Genomic DNA, 9,180 nt, shown 5'->3' on the forward strand with positions numbered 1-9,180 from the left:
TTGGAGATAAGGCCAGAATTTGTGACTGGTCTATTAAGTGATTCTAGCAACACTTGGGGATCTACATTTCTAGAACAAGGCAATCTAGGCAACTAAAGGTAGCCAAGGTAGCTGACCTGGACCTTTACAGGCATATTTTGCATGGATGGAAAGGTGATATAAGAAATGAGTTGAGAGAATGAGAGTTTTTTCTTCCTAATCTACAACCTTCCCCTGCTAACATTTCCTATTGGGTTGATGGTATCTAACTTTTCAGTAAGACAGGAAAAGCTGTCAAGGCTTGAATTGTGGAATGGGTGTTTGAGTGTTAACTCAATTCTTCTTAACTTTGGGACATATCTTGCTTTGTTCCAACTTCTCCGGTTTTCTCCAAACTGTCTTTTTGAGTCATATATGTGCAATTATAACACAGTCCAGAACACTGACACAATTCTCTTATGTTTTGTCAAGTCCGGCCAGAGGAAGATTTTATTGTAACTGATCCCATCAGTGTGTTAAAATGCATACCATGAAATGTTTATATATAAAATTGCATGTATTTCCTAATTTAAAGCTATTTTAAAGACAGATTTATATGTTTTCTGCTTTCATAAAGGTCAACAGTAACTTCTGTAAGCCAAATCCTATATCATTGTCACTGGACTTTATTTCTTTTTTTTTTTTTCTGCCGCTAATACTATTGATGAAGAAACTGAGATTGTGGAGGGTATGGGTTAGAGTTGATGTGACTAATTTCTTGTTTAAGTAAGGACATGGGATATAAAGATAGATGAGAGCTCTACGTAAAATATACAGTAGCTATCATTGGTACAGACACGGACAGAAAAAGCCTGATTACTATCTTAGGCTTGATTCATTGAGCAAATATGGAGTTTACATAAATAAATGCTGACTAGGTAAAGTGATAATAATGGGTTTGGCAGCTCTAAAAGGGAGGATGAATTAGAAATTATGTTTCCTGTTAAGTTTCATCATATTTAGATGTTCCTAAACTCTTTTGGTTTAAAAATGTAATTTTCAACATGCCTTATGATATGTTAAATCATAATAAATTTTTCAAAAATATAATTTTAAACATTCTTTATAATGTGATATGACACTTTTACATGTAATAAAGAGAATTATTCTAATTGATTGAGAGTTGAGAACATTATTTTCCCACACAAAAGGATAATACTGAAGTTGCAATTTTCTTTACCTGGCATTACTACACATAAGACTTATGAAATGATGACCTTCTAAGTACATAGAACACCTAAAACATGGTTAAATTAAATTATTGACACATGTTGAATATTAGTCTTCTAGCTCATAGAAAGCATATATACACAAAGCCCTTGGGATCAGAAGCACAAGGAAATGGATTCAAGTGGCTTGCTTTATAGCAGTGATTCTCAAGGTCTGCTTGTAAAACAAGCATATTTACAGAGCCTACCACAGACCTCCTGAATCAGAGTCTTTGGGGATAGCACCAGAAATCTCCTTATTTTACAAGCTTCCTAGAAATGTCCAATGCTCACTGAAAGTTGGAGACCTACTGCCTCAAAGAGTGATCTTTGGTTCCACTCCAGGATGGCCCTAAACCAGACCTTATTTTCAGCCTGTATCCCAAGAAATTTGCAAAAGTTCTTGAGAATAAAGGGTGTGTCTTTGTGGGCAGGTGTGAATTCCAGTATTCTGAATATCTTTAAACAGGTGCAAATACCTATTTATTTTACTTTATTTGTATGTCTTAGATTTGTTGGAGAAAACTGAATGTGGCATTCCACTGAATAAACATAATGAGTTTCCACTGCTTTTTTTTTTTTTTTTTAAGTCTGTTCCTTTCCCAAGCACATACAGATGTTATAATTTTGCTTCTATATGAGGAATTCTAACACAGAGTTCTAAATGACATGGGAATATAAAGTGATTGCCATTTATCCTGGAAAACATGTATGGGTGATGAGATTCCGGGTGTTTTCTGATTTATTTACTTATTTATTTTGTTCATCTTTACACTTTTATATATAGCTCAAGCTTCTTATAATAAGCTTGTATCTCCCTTTCTACACCTGGCATCCAGAAGGGTGCATGGTCTAAAGTTTTTATATCAGCTATGGGATTGGGACACAACTCCCCAGTGATGATTTTGGAAGTTGTCAGTTCAGTTGTGCCCAGAATAACGTTCACTGAAAGATCAATAGGAAATTATTTTTTATTAACCTCATAGTAATCCAAGCCTTCATTTTAAAAGATTTTTTAACCTGCTTACAGAGTTATGGTGTGGATCTATTGTGTTATTTTTCTTTTTTATGAAAGAAAATGTATGTATCAAGGAAAGAAAAAAATTCCAAGGGCTAGTCCCTAAGGTAATTTTCATTTGCCACAGTACCTGTTACTATCAAAATATTTTTCCTCAGAAAAACTATATTACAAATAAAAATTTCATTTTATAATTTACGTTAAATTAAACTTTAGAATGGTAATAGCTTTGTCAATATATTACATAGAAAATAGAATGATATTTATGGTTTCATAGTGGTTGAACCTAATTTTGCAATAAATAAAGACTTTTTTAAAAAAAAAAGCATCAGTGAAATTCATTACTCTTAGTGACTCAGTAGAATAAGCTTTGAAATTCTAGTTTGCAAGGTCATTTTTAAAAATTCATCTGCTGTTCCTCCATATTTTTAAAAATTTAGGTGATCTTATATTTACATCGTATTTTTCCTCAAGTAGCTTGAACCGTTAAACATCACTTTTAACATAGTGAAATTTCACATTATTTTCTGCAAAATAGTAGGTACATAGTATTATCCTTTGTTATATAGTTTAAACTATGGCACAGAAAGTATGAGTAATACAACAGTTTAGTAAAAGAACCAAATAATAAACCCCAGGGCTTTTAGTGTTGGTTGATTACCCCCCATGATATATGAGGTTTTTCTCTCTGCACATTGATTTCAGGAAACTTTTTGTAGCCTTAAAAAGCTATTTTGCAAAAGAAGAAAAGAAATGGATAATTATATATATAAAGCAATAAATTAACAAAAAATTGGTTGTTTTTTAATTACTGGTCTCTATTTTCAATCCACTGTTAGAATAAATCTTCTTCTTTTTTTTTTTTTTTTTTCTGAGACAGTCTTGCTCTGTCAGTGGAGTCTGCCCCCTGGGTTCAAACGACTCTCATGCCTCAGCCTCCCGAGTAGCTAGGATTACAGGTGTGCACCACCACACTCAGCTAATTTTTGTTTTTTTCGCAGAGATGGGGTTTCACCTTGTTGGTCAGGCTGATCTTGGACTCCTGACCTCAGGTGATCCACTCGCCTTGGCCTCCCAAAGTGCTGAGATGATTACAGGCATGAGGCACCACACCCGGCTGAATAAATATTTAATATTTAGGTGGACAGGTCTCCCTAGATGTGTAATACATTTTTTTTTTTTTTTTTTTTTTTTTGGGGACGGAGTCTCGCTCTGTCGCCCAGGCTGGAGTGCAGTGGCCGGATCTCAGCTCACTGCAAGCTCCGCCTCCTGGGTTCACGCCATTCTTCTGCCTCAGCCTCCCGAGTAGCTGGGACTACAGGCGCCCGCTAACACGCCCGGCTAATTTTTTGTATTTTAGTAGAGACGGGGTTTCACCGTGTTAGCCAGGATGGTCTCGATCTCCTGACCTTGTGATCCGCCCGTCTCGGCCTCCCAAAGTGCTGGGATTACAGGCTTGAGCCACCGCGCCCGGCCTAGATGTGTAATACATTATTAAAAATGACCAACTCACCCAATTTTACTTTTCTCATTCGCTCTCACATTCAACTTTACTCAAAGGCTACAAGAAAATTACATTTTTACAAGCAATTAAACAGCTCCATAAATCTCTGCAGTTCTGACTTACCCAACAGTGAAAACAAAAATTTCAATCTGCAGGTTTTAAGCTGCACTGTCACTTTGCCCTCAACTTAACTAATTGTGTTTTCTCCCTATATACATTTTCCACTTATGGGTTAATTGATTAATTACATCTCACACCCATCTTTTCTACCTCTCTTTCCCAGCTGTGTATTTTCATTGACTCATAGAAATTTAGAGAAAGAGGTCACTTTACAGATTAATTATTCTATATATTTTTTGTCTGATGAAATGGAAGCAGAGAGAGATTCAATTACTTGCCAAAAGTTGAATAATTAATTTTCCTGTACATAAAACGCTTATTATTTGCTTTAGCAAGAAATATTATCAAATTATATATAATTTTCAGCACCTTATTTGTTATTCCGAAATATACGCATACCTTGTTGCATATTAGAGTTGTACTGTATTTTGAGATAATTGTGAATTCACATGCAGTTATAAGAAATGTTACAGAAAGATCCTGTGTAGTTTTTACACAATTTTTCTCAGTGGTAACATCAGGCATTACTATAGCACAGTATTGAAATATAAAATTGACATTGATAAAATCTATCAAACATTCACATTTCACCACTTGTACACGAACTCATTTATGTGCATGTGTATTTAGTACTCTACAATTTTATTATATGTGTAGATGAGTGTGACAACTACCATGGTTGATATAAAGAATTTCATCCCAAAGATTCCCTATGCTACCTATTACAGCTACAGTCACCTCCATCTCTGCATATAGTGGAACCTTATTTGATCTAGAGATTTCCAAAACTGAAGTCTGTCCAGGAACTCATTTTGAAATGTGGACAAGACAAGGTCAAGGTTAAGTTCATCCCTCTGACAGACAACACAGTGATTGAGGGGCACCTGGGGAAGTTTGGTGTTATTTGCTTGGAAGACCTTTTTCATGAAATTCCGAGGAGGCATTTCCAGATCTCATGGTTCTTACATCCTTTCCACCTCTCAGTGGCACATCATGCTACTAAACATAGCTTGAGCTTCCACAAGGGGATGGGCTCACCTGGCTATCGGGGTGACTCATCCACCAGTTGAACTACGCCCTGGTGAGGCAGGGCTGAAAACTGCCCTTGGGTTGACTTTTGATGGGCCATGCCTTGCCACTTAAAAATTCTTTTCGCATTTACTAGTATTTAAGAGCAACCTTGACATTGGGAGAAAAGAAGAGGCTGGTACTAATACATTGAGACCTGCTGTGAGCGATGAATGCCTGATTAGGACATGGAGGTATGCATAGCCTAACTGTTATAGGCTTGAAAATGTTGAGTAATTAAAAACTGTATTGCTGCAGTCATTCAGATGGAAATGGGGAAGGAATAATATTAATAACTGATTTCAAAAGGACTGGAAGATGTGAAACATTTATTTTGCTGAAGAAATTGTAACTCTTTGAAATTGCTTTTTATTGCTGTTGTTATTACTCTTAGGTGCTAATCTGCAGTAAATTTTTATCAATGAAGTGAAAAAGTAAATAAATACATAAATAGGGAATCCTGTCTCTATTGCTTGTTTTTGCTAGGGTTGTTGAAGATCAGATGGTTGTAGGTGTGCAGTGTTATTTCTGAATTCTCTATTCTGTTCCATTGATTTATGTGTCTGTTTTTGTACCAGTACTGTGCTGTTTTTGTTACTATAGCCTTGCAGAATAGTTCGAAGTCAGGTGGTGTGATGCCTCCAGCTTTGTTCTTTTTGCTTAGGATTGTCTTGGCTATGTGGGTTGTTTGTGGTTATATATGAATTTTAAAATAGTTTTTTTCTAATTCTGTGAAGAATGTCATTGGTAGTTTAATGAGAATAGCATTGAATCTATAAATTACTTTGGGAAGTATGGCTTTTTTTTTTTTTTGGTATATAAACTATTTATTAACAGACAAGGCCTATAGACTTATTTCTTCTTGGACACACCCATGGTGCGGCCACGGTGGCCAGTGGTCTTGGTGTGCTGACCTCGGACACGAAGGCCCCAGAAGTGGCACAGCCCTCTACGGGCCTGAATCTTCTTCAGTCGCTCCAGGTCTTCACGGAGCTTGTTGTCCAGACCATTGGCTAGGACCTGGCTATATTTTCCATCGTTTACATCCTTCTGTCTGTTCAAGAACCAGTCTGAGATCTTGTACTGGAGTGGATTCTGCGTAATGGTGATCACAATTTCCACCTTATCCTCAGCGAGTTCTCCTGCCCTCTTGGTGAGGTCAATGCTGGCTTTCCTCAACACCACATGAGCATGTCTTCGGTCCACACCCTTAATGGCAGTGATGGCAAAGGCTATTTTCCGCCGCCCATCGATGTTGGTGTTGAGTACTTACAAAATATGCTGGAACTTTCCAGGGATCACTAGAGACATGGCAGCAGCACAAGCGGAGGTGTGTACGCCTCCTGTGGAAGAGCAGTATGGCCATTTTTAAGATGTTGATTCTTGCTATCCAAGACTGTGGAATGTTTTCCATTTGTTTGTGTCCTCTCTGATTTCCTTGAGCAGTGTTTTGTAGTTTTCCTTGAAGGACCTCTTTCCTTGAAGAGGTCCTTTACTTCCCTTGTTTGCTGTATTCCTAGGTATTTTAGTCTCTTTGTAGCAATTGTTAATGGGGATTCATTCATGATTTGGCTCTCGCTTGCCTGTTGTTGGTGTATAGGAAGGCTAGTGTTTTTTGCGCATTGATTTTCTATCCTGAGACATTGCTGAATTTGTTTATCAGTTTAAGAAGATTTGGGGCTGAAATTGTGGGGTTTTCTAGGTATAGGGTAATGTCATCAGTAAATAAAGATAATTTGACTTCCTTGCTTCCTATTTGAATATGCTTTATTTCTTTCTCTTGCCTGATTGCCCTGGCCAGAAACTCCAATACTATGTTCAATAAGAGTGGTGAGAGAGGGCATCCTTGTCTCATGTCAGTTTTCAAGAGGAATGCTACCAGCTTTTGCCCATTTAGTATGATATTGGTTGTGGGTTTGTCATATATGGCTCTTATTATTATGAAATATGTTTCTTCAATACCAGTTTATTGAGAGTTTTTAACATGAAAGGATGTTGAATTTTATTGAATGCTTTTTCTGAATCTATTGATATAATCATGTAGATTTTGCCTTTAGTTCTGTCGATGTGGTGAATTACGCTTATTGATTTGCATATGTTGAACCAACCTTGCGTCTATGGGATGAAGCCAAATAGATGGTGGTGTATCAGCTATTTGATATGCTGCTGGGTTTGGTTTGCCAGTATTTTATTGAGAATTTTTGCATTGATGTTTATCAGGAATATTGGACTGAAGTTTCCTTTTTTTGTTGTATCTCTGCCAGGTTTTGGTATCAGGATGATACTGGCCTCATAAAATGAGTTAGGGAAGATTCCCTCCTTTTCAGTTGTTTGGAATAAGTTCAGAAAAAATGGTACCAGCTCCTCTTTGTACCTCTTGTACAATTCACCTAAATCCCTCAATTTCAGAACTCGTTACTCGTCTATTCAGGGATTCAGTTTCTTCCTGATTCAGCCTTTGGAGGGTGTATGCATCCAGGATTTTATCCATTTCTTCTAGATTTTCTACTTTATGTGCATAGAGGTGTTTATAATATTCTCCTATGGTTGCTTTTGTTTCTGTGGGGTCAGTGGTGATATTCGCCTAATTGTTTCTGATAGTGTCCATTTGATTCTTCTTTCTTTTCTTCTTTATTAATCTAGCCAGTGGTCTATTTTGTGAATTTTTTTCAAAAAAAAAAAAAAAAAAAGAAAAACAGCTCATGGATTTATTGATTTTTTAAAAATCCCTTAAAAATGTTTCATGTCTCTGTCTCATTCAGTTCTTCTCTGAGTTTGGTTATTGTTTTCTGCTAGCTTTGGGGTTTGTTTCCTCCTAGTTCTCTAGTTCTTTTAGTTGTGATGTTAGATTGTTGATTTGAGATCTTTCTAGCTTTTTGATGTGGGGATTTGGTGCTCTAAATTTCCCTTTTGCACTGCTCTAGCTGCTCTAGCTGCATCCCAGAAATTCTGGTACATTTTGATTTTTCTCATTAGTTTCAAATAACTTCTTGATTTCTGCCTTAATTTCATTTTTTTACCCAGAAGTCATTAAGGAGCAGGTTGGTCAATTTCCATGTAGTTGTGTGGTTTTGAGTGAGTTTCTTAATCTTGATTTCTAATTTGTTTGTGTTGTGGTCCGAAGGACTGTTTGTTATGATTTCAGTTCTTTTGCATTTGCTGAGGAGTGTTTTACTTTTGCATTTACTCTAAAAATTGTGATCAATTTTAGAGTAAGTGCCATGTTGTGATGAGAAGAAGGTATATTCTGTTGTCTATGAATGGAGAGTTCTGTAGATGTCTATCAGGTCCACTTGATCCAGACTTGAATTTGAGTCCTGATTGTCAATTTTCTGTTTTGATGATCTGTCTAATATTGTCAATGGGGTGTTTAAGTCTCCCACTGTTATTGTGTGGGAGTTTAAGTCTCTTTATAGGTCTCTAAGAACCTGCTTTATGGATGTGGGTGCCCCTGTACTGGGTGCATATATATTTAGGATAGTTAGCTCTTCTTGTTGTATTGATCCCTTTACTATTATGTAATGCCCTTCCCTTCTCTGTCCTTTTCGATCTTTGTAGGTTTAAAATCTGCTTTGTCAGAAACTAGGATTGCAATTCGTGCTTTTTTCCCGTTTTCCATTTACTTGATGAATTTTTCTCCATTTCTTACTTTGAGTCTATGTGTGTCCTTGCATGTGAGATGGATCTCTTGAATATACTATACTGATGGGTCTTGACTCTTTATCCAGCTTGCTATTCTGTGACTTTTAATTGGGACATTTAGTCCATTTACATTTAAGGTTAATATTGTTGTGTGACGTTGATCCTGTCATCATGATGCTAATTTCTTGTTTTGCAGACTTGTCTATGAAGTTGCTTCATATGTCACTGGTCTGTGTACTTTAGTGTCTTTTTGTAGTGGCTGGTAATGTTCCCCCCACCCCCCACATTTAGTGCTTCCTTCAGGAGCTCTTGCAAGGCAGGCCTAGTGGTGATGAATTCCCTCAGCATTTGCTTTTCTGAAACGGATCTCACTTCTCCTTTGCTTATGAAATTTAGTTTGGCCGGATATAAAATTCTTTTTTGGAAATTCTTTTCTTTAAGAATGTCGAATATTGGACTCCAATCTCTTCTGGCTTGTAAGGTTTTTGCTGAGAGGTCTTCTGTTAGTCTGATGGGCTTCCCTTTGTAGGTGACCTAGCTTTCCTGTCTAACTGCCATTAACATTCTGTTTTCACTTCAACCTTCAATAATCTGATGATTAT

General features: G+C 36.7%; 1 pseudogene; it reads right to left on the minus strand.

Moving 5' to 3' along the window:
* Positions 1-5,788: 5,788 nt before the first annotated feature.
* Positions 5,789-6,247, minus strand: LOC111535651 (annotated as a pseudogene).
* Positions 6,248-9,180: the final 2,933 nt, after the last annotated feature.

The sequence above is a fragment of the Piliocolobus tephrosceles genome, chromosome 12, assembly GCF_002776525.5.
Source record: "Piliocolobus tephrosceles isolate RC106 chromosome 12, ASM277652v3, whole genome shotgun sequence".
NCBI classification, from domain to species: domain Eukaryota; kingdom Metazoa; phylum Chordata; class Mammalia; order Primates; family Cercopithecidae; genus Piliocolobus; species Piliocolobus tephrosceles.